Raw genomic sequence first — 22,973 nt, 5'->3', positions numbered from 1 at the left:
TGGACTAGCTCCTACCCTTCCCTTATATGAGTAAGGGTCCCAGCAAGGCAGAGCATGACAGGTCCTGGGAAATGACTGGCGTGGTAATATCAGCTTTTTTAGTGGGAGTCGTGATTGATGAAGGCGTTAGAGGAAGACTTGGCACGTAAGCATGTCCTCTGCCTGGATAGGGTTACATCCCAAACAAACCAAAAGCATGCACACAAGCAAACACTAGCACAGAGGGGAAGTGTCTTCTCTCATGAAAGGGGGCAAGGTCAGCGGCATTATTATGGTTCAACTGCAGGTTTTTTCCTCCACTTGAAATCTGACACATCACAGGATCACGTGTTAAAATATCCGAGAACACCCAACTCCACCTGTTCCCAAAATGTATTTGTTCAAATATATGACAGGAGCCTTTAAAGCATTATACGGCGGGATGGATGGTTCTACCCGGTCTGGGAGGTCTCAGACAGACAGTTGTCCGATTCCTTGGCATCTCATGCCTCTGTGACTATCGATTCCTCTTATTGATGTTTCCGACAGTTACGCATGCACAATGACGCATACGCAGGCTGTATCAGGTTTCAGTTTGTTTGGGATCAGAGCCATGGGTGAGAGAAAAAAACACGCTCAACAGCATGGCGCTACTACCAGAGATACGAACGTCAACAGAGGTGCCATTGAGTTATTATTATGAGGTGTTCAAAGTCGGCTCAGGAAAAATTACTATTGGGCGAAGGTAAATTACAATGTTATCATGATGTGTTTTAGTTTTTGCAGAGAAACTTGAATAAATATGTTTTCACAGCAATATAAAATAGATAATAAGATGGAATTATGACCTGTTTAACTTCCTGACACTAGCACTAAGCAGCTTGCCAAGATTTCTTTAATTAAAGTAAATATTCAAATAATCATAATCATTGGAATTGTGTGTTTTTATGCAAACAACCACTATAGATGACAATAATAAAGTACATTGCAGTACTGTGTACAGTACCATCCGTGCCCCAAAAATAGGGCATATTGTATGCCCATGTATTTTGGCATGCTGGCAGATTTTTGTTAATGGAAACATTACTACCTAAAACAGTCAGTCCTGTACGGTTCAAAAACTCCTGTTAATTTTCTTAATAATATGCTGTATGGAATGATTTTCAGTATAATAAATGCTGAAAAATAAGTGTGCAGTATGTTTTCTATAAATTAATCTAGTGATAAAATAGAGGTTACGTCTGACAGAATTTGTTTGGCCCCCGGCAACAATCTGGGTTTCTCATGTGGCTCCCCAGGAAAAATATTTGCCTACCCCTGCTTTATAGCGAGCGTAGGCAGAAAGCTTTTGGCATCCTTGGGCAAAAATTCCATAATAACCTTCCAGCATATTGTCATTGAAGTGTTCTGACACAAAACTCAGCTCTGATTGGTTGTTGTCCTCCGGTCTGTGAAATCTTGCAGATATCATTAGGAGCACCGGAGGACACCAGAGGACACCGGACAGATTACCTGTCTCATGCACTACTGCCACGATATAGTGACCGTTTTATAAAAATAACTTTTTCAATCATATTTGCTCCAATTCTACCTACTGCTGCTTTAAATACATCAGCAGATGACTCTATGATGTGAACATTTAGTTTGAAATCATCATTGAAATTCAAATAATAGCCAGGGGGAAGAAATCCAGTCAGGTAATTTTATTGCGGCTTTATCCAGCTCTGGGATGTCTCCATGGAAAATCTTTTAGTAGGCCTTTTAGTTTGTGGGACGGTCGTTAATACTGAATCTGCTACAGCTTGTACGACCACTCTCCTGGCTGTAAGGAATTCATAGCCCAAACAGCCTGTTTTGGGCTAAAAATAGTTTCTACGTCTTGCCTTTTATTTTGCTCAGTAAAGGTAGGTTTATCCAAACACAGAACCGGGTTCTATTCACCACTTCTGCGTAACCCTAATTTATGAATATCACATTGATTGGGCACTCTTGGCATGTTTTATCTGTGAATATATGCTGCATTATTAGTGCCATGCTGCCACAGCCAAGTATTGAGCAAACAAACAATCCCAGTCTTCCTGTGTTTGTGTTGCGGAATGTTGTGTTTTGGTGCCGTCTTTTCCTTTGAAGGGCAGGCGATTCATTTTGCAGCTTTTAACGTCACATGTTCGGCCGAAATGTGTTGACGTCTTCATGTGTGATTGCTCTCTGAGGCCATAATGAATGCTGCATTATTTCTGTCATTGGAAAAACATGACAATCACACCCACTTCACTTTAATCTGCCATTAACGTAATACTGCTGTAATTATACTATAATAGCATTGACAAAATGCATTTTCCTGACCGCACATAACTGGCTTAACTGGTAATGTAATATAACACAGCTTAGGGCTTAGCGAAGGACCACCTACTCACCGGAGCAGCAGTGGTGTCTTCCCTGTGGGGGAACAGGACAAAAATACATTTTTAACAACAGAGATTTAACTCTCACTGAAAGCAAAAACTCAATAGTGGAACACCCAGGTGAAAAACAACAGGAACACATTATTTGCCAGTAGCCAACTTCCTTTCAAACTACCTACTAATGAGTACAGTTCCGAAACATGTGCATGAAATTTCACCTTTAATTTATCTGGGAAAGACTTGAGATTACTTAAAGTTCCCCTCCACTCAAAAATGTGTTTTCCTTATGTTTATGTTCCCTAAAATGTAGGACCTGAACTATACTGACTTCACAATCCCCCAGAAATGATGTCAAGGCTTCGCGTAACATTTGCTTATATATTAAAAATTACTATATAATATTTACATTTAATATTATATTATATAGGGCTAATTATGATAAAATGTACAAAAGTATGACCCCAAATCACAGCAATTATCACATGACCTCTGTGTTTGGCCAAATATGGTAGGTAATTTGCGGTGGAATTACTTGACAAATTGCGGACGTGGCAGATTCGCACAGGATTTACATCACAGATGACCTTATTATAAATTACTAGTGGTCCCCAGGTAATACTAGACCCTTATGAACAGGGCTTAATACGCAAATGACCAACACGTTCTCATCCCAACTCGTCATATACTAATGCTTTGTCAGACCCCTCAGCATCCCTTTTTTTGCAGTAAACACATGCTTAATGTTGTGAATTATATAAAAACACTTGTTTAGGTTTAGGTAACAAAACAACATGGTTGGGCTTAAACTTACTATGTTTTTACAGCGCAAATGTGACTTGACGCTGTGAACAGGACACAAACTAACAGCTGATTGTAACGTGAAAGTGAAACTTAATGCACGGGACATAAACAGCGTTCTCCTTGACGAAAGCTCTGTGTTTGTTGGACCCATCACCTTCCGCCCACCCTGTATGTGTCTTTCGCTCTTTAAACCATGTCACCACAGCACTGTGCCTTTGCATTTACTGTTGCTGCACAAAGGTTTACATTGTAGTAAAATGGAACGCCCAGTGCGTCTACCATTGCGAAAGGGTGCCTGGTGCGGCGGTATCGAACGCTGATGGCCATGACAAATGGTGCCTTCAAATGAAAATCGTGAGCTTGTGTTTACAATGGGAAGTCGTGTACACAATATGCTTGGCGTTCATAATCTTTACCGGCAGTCATAATCAATTTTCAAATTAAGATCTTCTTCCCACTTTCTAAAATAAATAAATAAAGGAGAAAATTAGTCAGATCTTTGTTGTATCCTTCCCCTCCATGCTTTTTATTATTCAAAGCATCTCTACATTACAATGTGTGACACTAAAATAAAATATGACCTTTTTGTTTCTACTTTGTCAGACTCATTCAGGAAGTGACAGCACAGCTCTGACAGCTGATTCATCTCCACCACCTGGAGACTAAATGTCTGACTCTGAGGAAGAATTGACCATTCATGGTAATACCTTTCTCACACAAAGACTGCTAAACACCAACACCTAATGTTTGTGCTTAAACGCTGATTCATTCTCTCTAATAAATTCCCTCGGGAGAGACTGTGCTGCCCATGCCTTGTGACTCAAAGCTTCCTCCAGCTGGGATTCTAAATAAGGCAGTGTACTGCTCAGTAGCGTTTATCAGTGAGTTCCCAACTCACTAGCACTCACTGTCCCTGCTTATGACCTTGCATGTAGTTCAAGCAGGCAGAAAGACCCTGAAGAGGAGGCTCTGTTCTTAATCACTCGATGTCTCACACATGACCGGCATGGAGCTTCTCCGGGCAAAGAGAGGGAAGATAGTAGAAAATGTGATGGGTTATATAAAAATGAGAGGAGACAAGAGGAAAGGAGAGGAGATGAGAACAGCGGAAAGAAGAGGACACAAGAGGAGAGGAGACAAGAGGAGAGGAGAGAAAAGAAGAGGAGAGGGGATGAGACGAGAGGAAAGAAAAGAAGACGAGAGGAGAGAAGAGGAGAGAAAATAAGAAAGGAAAGGAGACGAAATGAGAGGAGATGAGACATGAGGAAAGAAGAGGAAATGAGACGACACAAGTCGACACGGCACGAGACGACAGGAGAGGAGACTACAAGGAGGTTAAAAGGTCTGGTGGTCTTGACAAAACATCTGATTCACAAAATGATGATGATGATGATGATGATGATGATGATGATGATGATGATGAATCATCTGATCTGAAGCCCCAATGTCCCAAATTACACAAGTTCTCCAGTTCTTCCCCCTCTACTCTCATTTCAGACTTTTTCACTTTGTCTAATAAAAGAAAAACACCATTACACCATACTCAACTTTGCACATTTTGTATATTTTCTAACACGCTGCTGGCTACGGTTCAGTACAGTGTCAGTCGAGAATTCAAAGCTGAAGCTGGGTGGTTATCTGTGTGTGTGCATGTGGTTGTAGTTAGGTTGCTTTATCCGTTAAGCCAAATCCAAAAGCTGTCAAGAAGAGTAGAGTATTTTCTCACATATACAGTTTTAAAGAATTATCTCAGTTAAGCGCTATGCCGGCTTCCCCCCTTATCAGCTAGTAGTGCTCATCTTCTGAGTGGATGGAGAAATGTCAGATACAAATAGGGAGTTAACGCTCCCATTTCGGGAAGCCTCCGAGGGCAAATAACGGTTAAAAGTTTGTTATCTGCCCGATTCTGTCTTTCTTTTTTTGCCTACTCGACTTCCCCTCCCCACCTCCTCTCCTCCGTCACTCCTCCAGTGGTTCCCTCTAGAGCTGTGCAGTGAAAGCCTCACTCCTCATGCGCCATGTGTCTGGTTTCTATTAGTGATTTGGCACCGGCCTGTGCGTGCGTTCTGCTTAGGTACGGGAGCTGTTAGGGCAGAAATTTCCCTTTTACAACACAGCCCCCGTCCCTCAGCGTGTCTCACTCACTTTGACTCACACACATGTACTATATATAATGTATAAATCCACAGCGGACCCCCCTCTCCACCCCCACTGTCACACCCCTGCAACCAGGGACATGCACAACCCGGAACATTTGAGTCTCCCAGTAAACTTGTGTGTGTTAGTACACTGGTTTCCATGGGTAACAAGGAGGGGCGGACTCCCTGAGGAGTTGCTGTCATGGGCGCGTCCACTTTCTTTGGACGGACCCACCCCAGCTCATCAGGATCTGGCCGGACCTCAGCCACTGAGGAGTTGGGTAACTCCTGGAAGAAATACCTTGTTGTCTTGTAATACCCCCGTGATGTGAACGATAATGACCTCTGCCTGGGTGGAAGGCCAGAGGAAGAAAAAAATAGTACTGGTATGATGGGAGGATCAGAGAAAATGTCGGAGGAGCCTGTGAGAAGTGAGCGGTGAGAAAAATGATCATCTGGATTTGGAAATAATTACATGGATCTTGTGAGAATGAAAGCCGCTGGTGTGGATCCAGAAACAAAAAAATATTTCAAGACCATATCATTGGCCTTGCATTTTTTTTTCAGCACATTAACTGTAAATTCCAGATATTATACATTACTGCTGACCATTTTCAAAGCATACCATAAGTTCTTGGATTGATATGCTTTTCTTATGGCAGCTTCAGTTCATTACAGTAAGAAACTTACAGACTTTGTTGGGCTCAATCATACTTCCTTAATTTGTTGTCAAAGTTATGATATTGTTGAATGTTATGAATTGTAGTGTAGAAAGAGAAGTCTGAGGAAGAGCTGAAATGTTACAGCATAATAAAAACTCTTCTAACAGGAGCTATTTGGTGTTCAGATCTATCTATTTTATTCATGAATTGTAGTCATGAACGTATGACATCATGCTTTGGAAAAGCACTGAAGGCAAAGTATAAGTAGTTTGTAGTTAAAGGATAGGTTCACATATTTTAAAGGTCTCTTGAAGATACAGTGTCTAACATTTCGGGGATCTATCAGCAGAAATGGAATATAATATTCATACCTATGTTTTCATTAATGGATAAAACACCTGGAACTAAGAATCGTTGTGTTTTTGTTAGCTTAGAGTGAGCTCTTCATGTCTACATAGGGAGTGGGTCCTCTTCACAGAGTCCACCATGTTTCTCCTCCATGTTTCTACATTAGCCCAGAACAGACAACCCAAACACTGACTCTAGAGAGAGCCTTTCGAGTTTTTACATTACCCGAAGGCCACCGTAGTTCTCCGACACGCTTGTTGAAACTGCGGTAGCCGCAAAGTGCAAAACCATGGTACCGCCAGCCGCTGTCTGACTTCTGCTGCTCCTATAGTGTTTTTATGGTAAGGATGGCCTCTGAGCGAGGCGAATGGCGTTACCACGGTTTTGCACTCGGTGGCTAACGTTACCGCAGTGTTGGAAAGGGTGAGCGGAGTGGAGGGGTAATCAAGTTGGTTGCAATCTGCAACCACACCACTAGATGCCGCCAAATCCTACACACTGTCCCTTTAAAACAGTATGCTCATGCCCCTATGCCTCGTATGCCCATTTTTGTCTGTGTTTCCATAGTGTGTTTCCGTGTCTGCTTCTAATGACCTGCGAAGATTAGGCCAATTAGTCCAATGACAACGAAACATGACTTGAGACGAGGGCTGCTGGTGGTGGCAGCGGTAAACACACTCTGCAGCCTGTAGTTCAGTGTGTCTGCCCATTTCATCTAAAAAACACGTTGGAAAAAAACCCTCACTGCGATGACATTTACTGCTGCATTACTGATGCACATTGGATGTAATGAATGAAATGCAGAGGAGGAAAATGAAACTAAGAGCGTCTGCCTCCACAGTAAATCATCTGTTGAATATTTATTTGTGCTTTAGAACATAATCCATGAAACAATTTCCAAACATGCAAAAACAACACGTATACTTCTTCTAAAGGGGCACTCAAATTTAGCGTTACAATTCCATAAAATTGGGGGACTTGCAAGAAAAGTGGTCAGAGTCAATGCAGCAGAGGCTGAAATGTCCTTACATTTAATCTGTAAACTGAGTCATCTTCCCCTAATCCAACTTGATAGTCAGACCCTCCCTGCATGGTAAACACCCACTTTCAAACTCTACGTCCACAGTTTGTAATGCAGGTTGAAAATGTGATGGCTCCTAGCCCAAGCTGAGATAACCCTCATGACACCATCAGGGTTATTTTTATCTATAGCTCCTCCAGAGCCAAAGAAGACATTAAACTGCTGTTTTCTCTGGCTGAGTAGTACTCGATATAACAGGCAAATTGATCTAAGAGTTCTCCTTCTCACAACACAACTCTTCCTGACGGCCTCCTGAATCACTGATCAGCACCCTGGCATGCTAACACAGAGGCAGAGCTTTGATTCTCTTGCTCAGATTCGACTTCACCCTGCCTACACTGTGTGTTCCCGTGCCTGCTGCTATAATTGCTTCCATGTCTCTCAGTTGTGGTCCGGGCCATGCTGATGATGTTAGAGAGAGGTGGAGAGTGAGGACAGCAGCTGGGTGGGGTCATTTACTGGCTGAGGAGGGACCCATTCTCTCAGCTGAGAGGCTCGCACGTTGATGACACAACTATGGAGAGTAGACCTCTCTGTGTGCGCTGTATGAGTAAGGCTTTCCTCTGCTCATAACGTGCTATTTCCATAGCAGTCATGTCGGGCATCCTTACGTCTCGAACCGCAACCTCCTACAGCCAATTAAAGTCATCACGCTCTTAGTAAAAAAGTTTTGAATTGTGAAAGGCCCTCAGATGTCAAACGGAGATATATTGATTTGAAACACATTGAAAATAATCTATAAAGTATTATGTTTCCAGTTAAAGAGACATTTTTGATCCGTGGCTCTGCAGAAGCTTCTGAAGATGATTTCTTTTTTCACTTTTTCACTATCAACACATGTCAGTCTGATAAACCCTCAGCCAGACAGTCAAAGCCAGATATTTTTACAGATGAACTCAGTGCCCCCAGACTATATCCAGGTGTTTGGATGCTCCACACCCTGGCACCAAGTGAAGAGGCTAAATTCCACAAGTGCCATCGGGTTCCTCTGACCTCGCTTTGCCAGGTGTTCCCATCTCTCTGAAGACACCTTCTTATAAGAGCAGATTTGAGGTGATACCAGGACAAACATGTGCGTCTCTATCGAGGAGCAAAAAGAAAATGACAACTGAAACCAACCTCTTTTTAACCCCACATCACAGAGAGAAACTCGAGCAAGACAAGCTGGAGCTTCATGAGAACAAGAGCCTACTTTGTTCCCCCACTCCTGGGATCTGGAGTGTCTTTATTCACCACATTACCACTGATCTGAGGGTGGCCTGCCCTTTCTTTGCTGATGTTCACCACATGTAAAGCTTTATACTCATATCATCTGTTAATAACACAATTGAACGCACTGTTAAATGGAGTTTGGTCATAAAGACAGCCTTACAGATGAGGGAATGTGATACAAAGATGCAGAACTGGGATTGTGGCTTCAGCCTGTGACTGCACTCCGACTCACTGCCAGCGTCAGAGGTCGAGTTCAGGAGACGTCTGTTCGTCGGGAGACTCAGCTGAGTCGCACACATCAGTGATGCAACACAAACAAGTTGTGGTTTTACAGGCAGTTACGTGCTGTAACTGTTTGTTGACCGGGAGCAGTGACTTCCTGGAGCCTGGTCATCGGCGTGAGGTTGCTGACTCTTTCTGTGGTCGCCTTTCGAACATACTTGACAGAGTGAATAACAGAATAACTACAGAACATTAGCGTGTTCAAAGAAAAATGTTATAGAAAACTGAACTTCTGCTTCAAAGCTGCTGAAATGCTTATCTGTCAGGAAGATATTCTCTTAGGAAAAAAACCACAGAACATCCACAACCTGACTGTGAGAAAAGAGCAAGCATCTTATCAGAAAAAAACGACTTAAAGCTGAAATATGATTAAAAAAAGTTATTTTTATATATCGTGACATTAGTACATGAAAAAGGTAAGCTGAAAAAATGATGTGCCTCTGTGTCCTCCGGTGTCCTTCGGTGCTCCTAACGGCATCTGCAAGATTTCCCAGACCAGAGGAAAACAAGCAGTAAGAGCTGATCTGAGGTCTCCTAGGCAAACTAGGCAGTGCTGATCAAATATGAATCAATATTCTGTTACTGTAATGTCTATTTCTCACCTCAAATGTTTTCAGAAACATCTTGTAGTGTACTGTTTAGCTGTAAAATGAGACGATTGTGACGGGGCAGCCATTGTGAAATCTGTTGAAGGAACGCCAAGTTCCGGTCACATGACCGGAGCACAGCCAATAGGAACGCTCTCTCTCAATGAAATGATCTTTGATTGGTCAAAGTCTCTCGTCACAGGCTAGATGTTCTAAAGCCTGAAAACAGAGCCATGAGGAGGAGCAGAAGTCTAGTTTTCTCTCAGAACAATTGAATTGCAATATGCCGAAAGGTTATTATGGAATTTTTGCCCAATGATGCCAAAAATATACTGCCTACTGCCACTTTAAGTGAATAGTTTCACTTTTTGGGAAATACTTATTTTCTTGCCTAGATTTGATGAGGAGATTTAAATTACTCTCATGCCTCATGCCTGGACAGTAAATATTAAGCTAAACATTGGCAGCTGGTCCATGGATGTATAATGAGTAGGGCTGTCAAAGTTAATGCAATAATAACGCGTTAATGCAAATTTGTTTTAACGCCACAAATTTCTGTAACGCATCAATGCAACTTGTGATTTTTAGGTTGTAGCGGGCTCACCTTTTAGCCAGAATGAGTATCCTGGTATCATATGAAACCCTAAGGAACCCATTGGTAACCATGTCCTACTAGCTTGTTGTGAAGGAGGCTAAATAACGCACCAAACTTACGAAAAACTGGCATAGCCATGTTCAAAGGGGTCCCTTGACCTCTGACCTCCAGATATGTGAATATCCCATAGAATGGGTTCTATGGGTACCCACGAGTCTCCCCTTTACAGACATGCCCACTTTATGATAATCACATGCAGTTTGGGGCAAGTCATAGTCAAGTCAGCACACTGACATACTGACAGCTGTTGTTGCCTGTTGGGCTGCAGTTTGCCATGTTATGATTTGAGCATATTGTTTTATGCTAAATGCAGTACCTGTGAGGGTTTCTGGATCAATATCTGTCATTGTTTTGTGTTGTTAATTGATTTCCAATAATAAATATATACATACATTTGCATAAAGCAGCATATTTGCCCACTCCCATGTTGATAAGAATATTAAAGGGACTCTATGTAAGAATCAGAAATTGCTTGTTAACAGCGACCCCTGTGGCCGCTAAGTCAACGAAGGTCAGCATCCTGTTGCTCGCGCTTGTGCTCGCTCTAAATAGACATGAACGAGCATCGGTCAAAACAGTGAGGAGACACACGTCAGCTAAAAGCACAATATCACTCTATATTTCAGCTGCTTGGCAGTAATGTTAGCTGACCAGACGAAGGTCTCTCCATGAATCAATGCTGATACTGTGTTGTCCTGCTTCAGACTCCCGTCTTCTGCAGTGTGTAGTGTGCACGCACGCACGTGAGAGGTGGAGCAAGTGAGAACGAACGCGGTGTGTGAGTGAAGGCAGGCAGGCAGAGCAGCATTGATTCCGTCCCTGAAGACCAAAGCTACGGTCTCCCCTGTGTCTTCTGACCACAGTCGGGGGGCTGGAGCAGGAAGAGTTAACACTGTTTAACAGACAGGCTTCACTAGTTAGAACTTTGCGGTTTTGGTGATTCCATGTAGTTTATGTTGGAACAGCGTAGCCACACGCGAGCGCGCATTGGACACAGACACGATTTATACGTGTAAGAAGTTACAGTACCTTTAAATACTTGACAACCTACCTTTAAGGTACATTTTGAACAGAAAAAAAATGTGCGATTAATTTGCGATTAAACAATTTAATCGATTGACAGCCCTAATAAGATGTATGGTAAGATTTTCTCCGTGGCCACTCTTGGTATTGCAGCAAAAAATCCCCCTGCGGCCCAAAAAGCATTTTCCCCATAGACCACCATTGTAAAAGAGACGTCCGTAAAACTGTTGACAAGCAAACGAGGTTGATTAGGAAACTCTCAATTTTTGATCCTTGTATGTTTTATATTTGTAAAACTTTCCTCAAGCCGAGAAAAGCGATTTGAAAATCGGTGACATCATCCCGATATAAAGTCTATGGACCAAGCGGGAACTTGCGGAAGGGGCCAGTGTGAGAGACACTACTGCGCATATTCAGTGGGCTGCATACTCCGAAGTAAACCCGGAAGCTAGAAAACTTTTTTGGCGTATGTGCCAATTCTCATTGGAATGAATAGGCGCCATCTTTGGGTCTGGTATGTAGTTTTTATAATACATCCATAAGCTGGTCTCAATGCTAAGTTAGGCTAACTGCCTCCTGGCTCTAGCTCCATACTTAATAACGGTGGTATCAAACTTTCATTGAATCTAAGCAAGAAACTAGTGCATATTACCCAAAATGTTGAAAATGGGAAAACTATTCCTTTATAACTGAGGGCAGGGAAAGTTTTTACTCAGTTTTGTGTGTCCTTGGACACTTGCTAAAAAGCAAAGTGTTGAAACATCATGGCTGTGGTTTGAACACAAACAGCAAAGCCAAGCTAAAAATCTGGGTGTGTTTCTTCCTGTGTTTCATTAACATGTCTGTGAGAAGAAGTCACTTTGAGGTGCCATCTTTCTCACATCGTGTTTAGCCCTGTTGACTAATCTCTCATCATCATCATCATCATCGAGGTCAATACAGAAGCTTTGTGGTTTCATTTTGCTGCTAACTGCAACCACACAGAATCTAAATGTGAGATGCTGAGACACACATGTTATCCATTAAAAGACCAGTGTGTAGCATTTCTGGGGATCTATTAGCAGAGATGTAATATATTCATAAGTATGTTTACATTAGAGTATAATCACCTGAAACTAAATAATGTTGTGTTTTCGTTAGCTTAGAATGAGCCCTTCATATCTACATAGGGACCGGGTCCTCTTCACCGAGTCCGCCATGTTTCTACAGTAGCCCAGAATGGACAAACCAAACACTAGCTTTAGAGAGAGACTTTAGCGTTTCTACATTACCTGAAGGCCACCGTAGTTCTCCGATACGCTGTGTAAAACTGTGGTAATGTGAGCCGCAGAGTGCAAAACCGTGGTACCGTCAGCCGCTGTCTGACTTCCGTTGCTCCTATTATTATGTTATTATGGTACGGATGGCCTCTGAGAGAAGCGAACGGCGTTACCACGGTTTTGCATTCGCTGGCTCACGTTACCGCAGAAATTGAAACGGAGGAGTGAGCAGAGGGGTACTCTGTTGGTTGCAATCTGCAACCACACTACTAGATGCCACCAAATCCTACAAACTGTCCCTTTAAGACACATAATTTGATTTAATAATTTTTGTTCAAAGCAGATTATTAGCAGATTTATTAAAGCAGAGGTATTTCATTTGCCATAGTTACTCAAAACACTTTCCTTCAGCCGAGGCTTTGAAGTGGGGTTGTATTAGGTTCCTATCCAGTCAGTGTATTACCTACAGTAGATGACGGTTGGCACGCCCCCAGTTTGGAAAAACAGATTCCCGTACTGAAGCAAAGCAATGTACTGCTGTGGACGGGGCCGGCAGCAAAGTTCCCCATCGTTGCCTCACGACAAGTTAACTGGCAAAAATATTTTAAATATAGCCTATACTTAACTGATATTGATTTGTTTAGGTGGGCCTTTCTTTTAGGTGGCTAAAATATGTTTTGCTGCTGCCCCCGTCATTGTTTTGCTCCTGTGCTGGTACTCCTGTCTGTTTCTCCAAACTGGGGGCATGTCGACCGTCATCTACTGGAGGTAATTCACTGACTATGGATAAATAAAGTAAGTAAAGTGGAAAGACAGTAAAATAAGTAACAACATTGTTTTGTTTTCTATGACATTAATCTGATGTGAATTTAATAGTGTGAGCTTGACAAATTGAAAATGTATAGAAATGCATACAGAAAAAAAACATGAACATGCTGCTGAATTTAAGATGTTGATGATGTCAAAATGTGAGTGTTGGATATCAACATTTTCTAAATGTTAACACAAAAAGCTGGTTTGGGTGGAGCTGAGCGATGTGAATAAATGTTACTAATAATATAAAATATGAAGAGCTCTCGGCCATTTTCATTTAGTCAAAGTAGCTCTCAGAGGACAAAAGGTTGGAGAGCCCTGCTTTAATTCACCTACCAGCACCTCTAAAGCTCTTACACTTTTCTGTTACAGTTTCTGTTGAGATCAAACAAAAAGATTAAATGCGTGAATTATTGAGCTGCTGGTGGGCACATTCTGTTACATTTGGAGAGAGCTGGGCTAACTGTTTCCCCCTATTTCCAATCTTTGTGATAATCTAAACTGACTGGCTGCTGGTAGCTTCATATGGCTTCATAACTGCTAATAAGCGTTCTTCCCCAAATGTTATTCCTTTAACATTTATAATGCCCATGGATGTGGATGACTCATCAACCATCCAGATGAAAGACACACATATCTCCTGACTTCAGTTTCCTCATACTAACTTTCTAAGACTGTGGAACATTTTTCTTGGTGCTTCTCTACCCAGATCCTGTAGACTTCCTCTCTCTGCGGCTCAATTTTCCCGCAACCTTCTCCACATGTAGGAGCACCCATGCTGGGCTAAGGCACCGGGCGCCCTCATTAGCACGGCATGGGGCTCCAACTTCCCGTATTCTCTAATAGGGACACACCCTGCTGCACCGACAGTGATTTAAAGCCAAGCGTCGACGGCAAGGGTTCCTAAACCTTCCACATTCATATATCACAATCTTGCAATCATGATTCTCCTTCCTCCCTCTCTGTTCTTCCTTCCTCCCTCTCTGATATGTGAACTGATTCATTATTTTCCCATCTTCCCTTCTTTAGTTCCATACACAATTTGCGAGGCATAAATTCAGGATTACACAGACGGAGAGAAATTGGAGAATATCTTGGTCTGATTCTAAACATGAACACACACTCACCACATAAATACAAGACGATGCCTCACAAGAGTCCTCTGTGATGGCAAAGAAAGAAAGGAAACATTAAGGTAATGAATGAGGAGCAGCTGTTAGTTCAAACCCAACAACGGTGCGTCTCTGACTCACTGGCTTTTACCCCTTAATCAGTAACAAAACAAGGATTCAGGGGGAGAAAACAAGCCTTCAGGTGATTTGACAAAGAGCACGTTGATTCACCTGCCAGCTGCTGGTGAGGGAGTCTGTGGCTGGGATTAGGAAACGGCTGGGAGATGACCTCCCCTCCCTGGGTGAGTGGCCACACTCTGCAGGAGCTTAATGACGGGGCCCGAATGCAAAGAAAGACCTGCAGGGTCAGAGTCTGATGTCAGTGAGAAACTACAGAACCCTCTAATCTAGTGACACCCAACACAGGGAACTGTGTGTGTGCGTGTGTGTGTGTGTGTGTGTGTGTGTGTGTGTGTGTGTGTGTGTGTGTGTGTGTGTGTGTGTGTGTGCGTGTGCGTGTGCGTGTGCGTGTGCGTGCGCGCGTGCGCGTGTGCACGCGCACACACTGCATGGCTCCAATGATGTAGCCATGCAGATTGCTTTGGTGTAATTTGTCCAGGTTTTCAGTCTCACACTTCCCCCCCTAGCCCTATATATTGAGGGGAAGTAATTCATTTTTAATTCTTACTGCATTGAAAAATTACATTTTTAAAAATTCAACAGCAACATGTCCTTTCAGAAACAAGTTGCTCTGGATAATCTACACAACACACTGTTAAAAAATAGTTTTGATGTTTTGGTAAATACACTTATACCCCTACCCCCAAAAATAAGCACGTATATGCTGTTTTTTAAACATCGGAAAACCCGCCAAAAATAGGCAATAGAAAATGGGAAGTCGGACATTTTTGGAGGGTAAAGGGTAAGCCATCCGCTGACTGTTTACTGCAAGTGCCAAAAGAAGTGCTGAACTAACAGAAACACTACACAATGACTAAGATTCAATGAAATGAAGTATATATAGCATACAGTCAGACAGGGTATAGGCTAACGTTATGGGTTTCATTTTGAATTAGATGAATTATGCAGTATTAGCCAACGTTTTGTTAGCATTCAGTGAGCATAACATTAGCTAGCTTGTCTTTGTCCGGATGATTGTGTAGGTGGTATTTGGCTTGTAGATCGTAATGTTATATACCTACCCATTTGTAAGTTGGACATCGGCCTCCAGAGATTGACATACAGTATTTTGACCTGCTGACAGGTGTTCACTAACGCCAAAACACATCAATGACAGTTAAGGGTGGCAAACTGTCACGGTCCTCCTAATTTGTAAGGATCGATATCTTAAACTAACTTCAATTTTGTAATATACTTTGCCTCTGTTAGCTTCTCTTTATATGGGCATTTGTCATTCGCATGTACTTTATACATTTCTGATGATGAACGATTGACAGATGACCGATGAATAAACCAGTGACCGATAATGACAATTAGCTCCGTAAGCAACTCTCCAAAAATGGAGTTTCCCTATAGTCTATTTTCCCATTGCAAGTATGCCGTAGCCGTTTGCACTGGCCTTTCTGGGGTTTTTTTGCTGTTGTATCACATTCAACGTTACGGATGCACCGGCTGGCCCCGGCAGCAGGTTTAGTTAACAGTGAAAATGTTACGGTGGTTACTTCTTTTTTTATATCTGTTACTTGTTCAGTCTCTCTTTCGCATTCTAAGACCAGAGTTGGTGATTGATGGAACAGTGGAAAGACTAACAAAGGCGGTTTTGATGAGTTTCATCTTGTTTCTGTCGTCTGGATTAAGTGTGTTTTACAAAAATCAGCAATGTAAAATTGTTGTTTCTGTCAATTGAGTCTGTGGCTTTGAAGAGAACATATTAATTCTATGTTTTGTATGTTAATAAATAAAATAAAATAAAATAATTGTCCAAATCCCTGTTGATTTTTTGTATTATATATTCACTTCAATGCGCGTCACATAGCATAGCGCCGAAAAAAGGGGCAACAATTAGCGCGTTTACCCGGGTGTAATGTTTCCATCACTGCCTATCCGAGTTGGAGCCGATAAATACCTGTTACTACTGCAGTCATTTATCCCGGGAATGAATGCCGATTATAACCTTTCCCAATAAAGACAAAAGCCAGATGTTAGTGCATGTTGGTTAGTGAGTTATTTGTGCAGTTGGAAAGGACTGTATTCTCTTTTCTTAGAGTTAGACGAGGACATCAATATGTCATCTGTATGCTAAATATGAAGCTAGGGCGATATAAGAATTCACAAGAAAGCAAATAAGCATGTTTCCCCAAAATTGTTGAACTATTTCTTTAACAATTTTCATGGATACTATTTCTTTGGTAGACAGTAGTTCCAATGAAAGTAATGGTGAAACTGTTTTTGGAGAGAACCTTTTGATTTTGCTTCAATGTCATTTTCCAGTGCTGAACTGAACTCCAATCACCTGTTGACGAACATGCCAAAATAAATAAAACCAAAGTTGTCTGTTGGCAGAACAATCTCACCTCAAGGACCTGCAGCTTTTGATCACATCACGTGTTCTTCATCTGTTCATCAGCAGTTGGAGTTTGCTCAGTCAAACTGTATGCAGGGGAAACATGGTTTTTCATAATTAGGGTGAACCAACCCTTTAAAGGGCACTTTGTCTAAATCATTTCCTTTAAAGAGGAAAATCACTTTAATAGTGGAACAGTTGGGAAAGAAACCCTTCAGCTGAGGGTATGAAATATGGGGAATACCCTTCACACACTGGGATGTCAGCCAGGGCATCTGCTGAGAAAAGAGTTAGCATAAAATATATCCTCTTAAAGATACAATCCTCAAGTCCTCCAATATGTACAAGCAAAGATCTAATCTTGTTTCATCAGGCCGGGAAGAGAAGACTAATTGCAACTATTTAAGCCTTTGTGCTCACTCCAAACAACCACTTTTCAGTGCTACAACCTCAAGGAAAAAGTGGTGGCCTGTGGGAAACAGAGCCAGAGGGCGAAATGAGGCGGATCGGTACATATTCTAATCATTAACCATCTAGCTGCTCTCCATTTCACGTTACTACTCCAAGAATTTATGGCAGTTTGAACTCCTCATCTCTCTCTCTCTCTCTCTGTCTCTCTCTCTCTCTCTCTCTCTCTCTCCCTCCCCTGGAGCTTAATCTCTGGGAGGGCGTTTTGGGTTTCTATTGAAATACTTTATCAGCTCCCAGGATGCTGCCTGACATGGGAGTCAAGTAAATCTGTACCAAGATCACAGCGGCGTCCTCTGATGTTTTTCAGGAACGCCTCGTCAGTCTCAGTTAACTCTTAAAAACCCAGACAAATGAAGATCCCTGGCAACCAGATTACTTTGTGATTCCCTCGAGGGGGGTCAGTGGGAAAGCCATCGCATCTCACGGGAAGTGCTGAACCATAACATGCTCTCTGGGAGCAGCTGGGAGTGTGTGGTCATTAAAAGGATGAAGCAGGAGATCAAATTGACATTCAGCAGTGTTATGACCTTCTAACTCTGCATTCTTGCTTCTGCATAATCTCCCTTCTTTACCAATTTCTACAGCTCAGGTGACTCTGCGTGCCAGAATGATATCTTCTGAATCCTGCAGACACGATGAACAGAAAGTCTTTTAGAACAGATATGTGTTTGCTTCTGTTGTGTTGTCTTTATTTCGCACCCATATTGTTTTTTAGTGATTTATCTGAGACATAAACTTAAAAAACAACCCAGAAGGAAGGAAGAGTAGAGTAAATAGAAACCGATTCGAGATTCCAGAGCATTAGAGAGCTTGACCTCACGTTCATTTGGTGGATTTGTTATCTGTTACTGATCGCTAACACTTAAACTTGACATCAGCTCACAGATGCAGAGCAGATCTCTAAAAATCCAAACTATGACTGACCTCACATTACTTTGTTTAGTCCACAAATGGAAGGGGTGTTGCTCAGTGTCCAGTTTATTCCTAGAGAAAGGCCTCTGATACTTTCATTCTCTCCGAGGGGATCCTCTTTCCACTAAAACCCCTGAGAGAGGCTATAAATAACCTTCTCAAGTCATCCCTGATGCGTAATTAATTTTCAGCAGTAGTTCCTTGGTGATGAAGCACTGCAGTGTTATGACAAGTCACTAAATCAAGCCCATCACCTGTTGGACTCATGCTACGCCTGTTTTTCCAGCAGTAACCCGAGACCAGGCTCTGATTTCCAGCACGCACTGGCACCAATGAGACAGCACGTACAAAATAACATTAGACAAAATTCCCTTACATTTAAGATGGGAAAATGTTCTTAATGTATTGTTTAATGGCAGTTAGGATCTAATATATGATCAGATCTTTTTTTTGTTGAGTTTACCAGTTTTTTTTATATTTGTGTCCAACATTTTGTTATAACATGAAGGTTAAAAGACATTTCTTAGGACATTTTCATATTATAAACACTCCCTCATCCACCTACTCTACCCATCCTACATCTCCATGACTAAATAAATGATACAAAACTCTAAAGATACTAAGCAGTAATACAGTACAAAGAGATAGGTTTGTCAGGAAAAAAATAAAATAAATAAATAAATAGATACATAAATACGATAATGGGCTATCTTAGTTGACATTTGCTGTGCATGATGCGATTAGAGGCCTGTACTGCCAAGTGAGTTCAACATACCCAGGCTATTTTCTCCTTATCTGGTTTAACTAACCCTAACAACCGTGATCACACTAAGCTGTCCTATGATGGTGGTTATCAACTTGATAAATCAACCCAGGGTTTCTCAGCATGGACAACTCTACTTTCAGCAGAGCGACACATTTTACAAAGGAGGAGCGAATTATAATATTAGAAAAACACTAACAAGTTAAACACATAATCCAGACTAAAAGTAACACAGTTGAAGCTGCAAAATGCATGAAGGAAAGCTGGTGAAAGAAAATAATGCTGAATGCGTAAATCAACAGACTAATATCACTGCCCCATCTAGAGCCAGAACAGATCAGACTATAATGACTTTGTGTGTTCCGTTCAATAGTATGTTACTTTAAGAATAGAAGTTTATTCATTATTACCTTTGGAGATAATGTGTCTGTATGACAATTTAACCTTCTTTCAGCTACATCCCCACTCCCGATGGTGTGAAATAGATTTGGGAGCAAATAAAAAATAAATATGAAAATATAATTAAAAATGGTAAGCAGGCTTATTGCCATCTGTCCTTTCTGTATTTGTCAGTTTAAACTGTGTTGCTTTGATTGGTCAGTAGCTTTATCTGGTCTTAGACGTTGTCTGTTGTTGATGTGGTCCAGGAATGGGCTCCATATTTTCAGCAACAAGTCTTGGCCCCCTGAGAGTCTGAGAATGACTCGTTCGTAACCTGCTATGTTGGACATTAGTTCAATCCAGTGCTTGAAAGACAATTTTCCATTGTCTCACAAAAATTCTGCATCCTTTAATCATTTGGCAGCACAGTTTACTGAAACCACGTATTTGCAGTTTTTTCAGGGAGGTTACCCAACATACATAGGGTTGGGCTCTTGGTCAGGGAGACATTGAACAGCTTGTTTATAAAGTCCGAACTTTATAAAATGTGATTCTGAGAAACTGGTTCATACCTTCATTTTTAACAGATTAGATTACTGCAATGCACTTTTCACTGGATTATCAAAACAGTCAATAGGAAGATTTCAATTTATACAGAGTTCAGTTGCCAGAGTTCTTACCGGTACAAGGAAGCATCATCACATTACTCAAATACTTAAATCACTTCATTGGCTTCCCATTCAACAGAGAATTCAGTTTTAAATCCTCCTATAGGTTTTTAAGGCACTACACAGCTCAGCTCCTCAGTTTATTTCGGACCCACTCACTGACTATACCCCCATCAGACTTCTCAGGTCTTCAAACAGTGGCTTTTTGGTTGTACTGCCCAGAATAATATCAGGAGCAGGTAACATTACTTTTAGTTACTGTGGACCTGCCCTCTGGAAGGCTTTGCTTGTTGAACTGTGATCTATAAAAAACTGTATGTACATTTAAAGCTAAACTCAAAACCCTCCTGTTTTCTCAGGCCTATGAACAGTGTTAGTGTGTGTGTGTGTGTGTGTGTGTGTGTGTAAATATGTTGTCAGTTTTTTTTCTCTCTTTATTGTTATACTACTGTGTTGCATATGCTTGATATTAATTTTGTAATGCCTCTTCTTTTATTTGTTATTTTAAAATGTACAGCACATCAAGTTTCTTTGTAATGAAATGTTCTCTATAAATAAAGCTGCCTTGCCTTTTCGTCTATAAAAGATATTATCTTCCCCCATACATCCTTATCCATGTAACAGTCATATAGCATGTGTATCATTGTTCCAACGTCTTTATGACGTCAACACGCCGACACAAATCATCATCATCAGCCTAGTCATTCTGCTCGGGGTCCAGTAGCATCAGTTGATTTTATAGTTGGTGAGTTGTGTCTGGACTTCTGGGGCGGGGGTGTGCCAGCTCTATGACTTCTTTCCACTGTTTTTCGAAATATTCCCCAATATCTTTCTGCCAAGCCAATTTAACAGCACCAAGTTGCAGTGGCACAGTTTAGTATACCAGGTTCATTTAAGCACGGATGGAACCTTTTCCTCTAAAACCTGATCTTTGAAAACAGTTATCATGGAGCAACACACTATATCAAGCTAGTGCCAACAGACAAAGGACTCAACATACTGAGAGGTAGAGAACTAAAAGTCTTTAGCTGAAAGTAGGGTACGGCACACAGGTAGCAGTCCAAACACTGAAGTTTGGTCCGAATTACACTCGTAAATCACAAGGAAAACACAAGGAACTTACAGCTGGAATGCTCACTGAAACACATTACTGTTACAGACGAAGGGGAACACACAGACTAAATCCACAATGAAAAGAGGGTGAGAATGAGGGAAAGGTGACAGCAGGGCTAATGAGGGACAGGTGAACACAATAAGGGCGGGGCACACAATCACACAGGCAAGAAAGGGAAGTGAAGTATCTGAAACGATAGCAAAATAAAACAGGATATAATAACTGAAAACAAGGAAAACATAACTTTAGAGGAGAGCAGGACATGACATGAAAAAACCTAGAATGTAGCAAGAATTGAAAAATTGTTTTCATATATAGATATATATATATATATTTACAAAAAAAGTGTATACTTTATCTCATCACTTTAATCCCTCCAATGACAAGCAGTTAGTTAAGATACAAGATTGTTTATCAGCTTCAAACTAAACTCCACCTGTAACCTTAAGCGGCATGTTTCCTGAGTAAACCCCACCCTTTGAGATTATTCCACAAATGGACAGCGTCCTCCACCCTCCAACATCCCTTCTCTAAACACATACTTCTGCTTCTGCATACATGTTTCCATGACACCGAGGGCAATGAGAGGGAAAACAAGTTGTAGCCCACCACACACACGCACACACACACACACACACACACACACATAGTATGGAAACAGGGGCAAAGCATTGTTTTTACAGGTAGACCAGCGAAGCCCTTTGTTACAGGAAATGAGGTCATTTGTATAAAACAATCACAATACAAGAGCGCTACTGAAAAGTGAACCACGATAAACGTCAGCACAGCCTGGCCTCCTGCTGGGAGTGACTACCACTGCCAGCTTTGCCCAAGCAAAAGAAAAACACAAAAAGTGCTGTAGGAATATGGAATTAATTAAGGTTGACTTGTCGGCCGTGGGGTTAGACATTTGCCACAAGCAAGCAGGGAATTTGACATGATTCACTTAATTGTCCATTAGGGAATAGGGCACATGGACAGGAAGTGATTCTACATCCTTTCCCAGATTTGCAAACACACATATCCCTCTTATTCCCACCACAGCTACAACACAAAGTCTGACCTCCACAAACATGCTATTGATCACGTGAGCCTGAGGCGACAGCAGCATCAGGATCAAGAGCACAACAGAGCTGGAACAGCATTGTTAGAAAGTGCAGTTAGACAAAGACACATCTGTTAAAACACATTTGAAACACTTTGATTTCGTTCTTTCTTCACTCTGTCAGCTGCACTAAGGGCACAGCAGTGTTCTGAGCTAAATGCTAATATCGCCATGCTAACATGTTCACAATGACAATGCAAACATGCTGTTTTATCATGTTCACCATATACTGTAGTTTAGTGTGTTCCCATACCAACATTTGCTAATTAGAACTTAAAGCGGCTATAATATATATATTAACAAAAAATGTAGAAACTTTTTGACAATGTCAAAGGGGTCGAATCTGCAGCCCCTCTTAGCTTTATGGAATTTCATAGTGAGTTCATTGTTTAGCTGTCCGATCCACAACTTTACTTTTCTGCTGCAATCTCACCGCTCTCATAGTGTCATTTTCAGCCGTAGAAGGCAGCTGTTTACTGCTAAAAAGCTCTAAAAACCAACAGTACAACACCAGCTTCTGAGCACCTACCAGCACACATGCAGAGTTAGCGACCAGTTGGTGAACATAGTGGAGCATTTAGCTGCTTAAGAGCCAGAGTCCGAATGTGTTTTAAATGGTAAGGTTTTAGCTAAAATGCATGTGTTTTGGAAGTACTGAGCATACGACTGGATAAATGA

The 22,973-nt window shown here is 41.5% G+C and overlaps 1 long non-coding RNA gene across 1 annotated transcript; it reads right to left on the bottom strand.

Annotated features, from left to right (window-relative positions):
* Positions 1–1,151: 1,151 nt before the first annotated feature.
* On the bottom strand, positions 1,152–22,248 carry LOC119490348. The gene is made up of 3 exons (XR_005207382.1): positions 22,239–22,248; positions 20,228–20,234; positions 1,152–1,296 (listed from the first exon to the last, which is right to left on the bottom strand). It is a non-coding gene; the product is annotated as an uncharacterized LOC119490348 (long non-coding RNA).
* Positions 22,249–22,973: the final 725 nt, after the last annotated feature.

This window comes from Sebastes umbrosus, chromosome 6, assembly GCF_015220745.1.
Source record: "Sebastes umbrosus isolate fSebUmb1 chromosome 6, fSebUmb1.pri, whole genome shotgun sequence".
NCBI lineage: Eukaryota > Metazoa > Chordata > Actinopteri > Perciformes > Sebastidae > Sebastes > Sebastes umbrosus.
The sequence above is the reverse complement of the archived record's forward strand: the minus strand, read 5'-3'. Positions and strand labels throughout refer to the sequence as shown.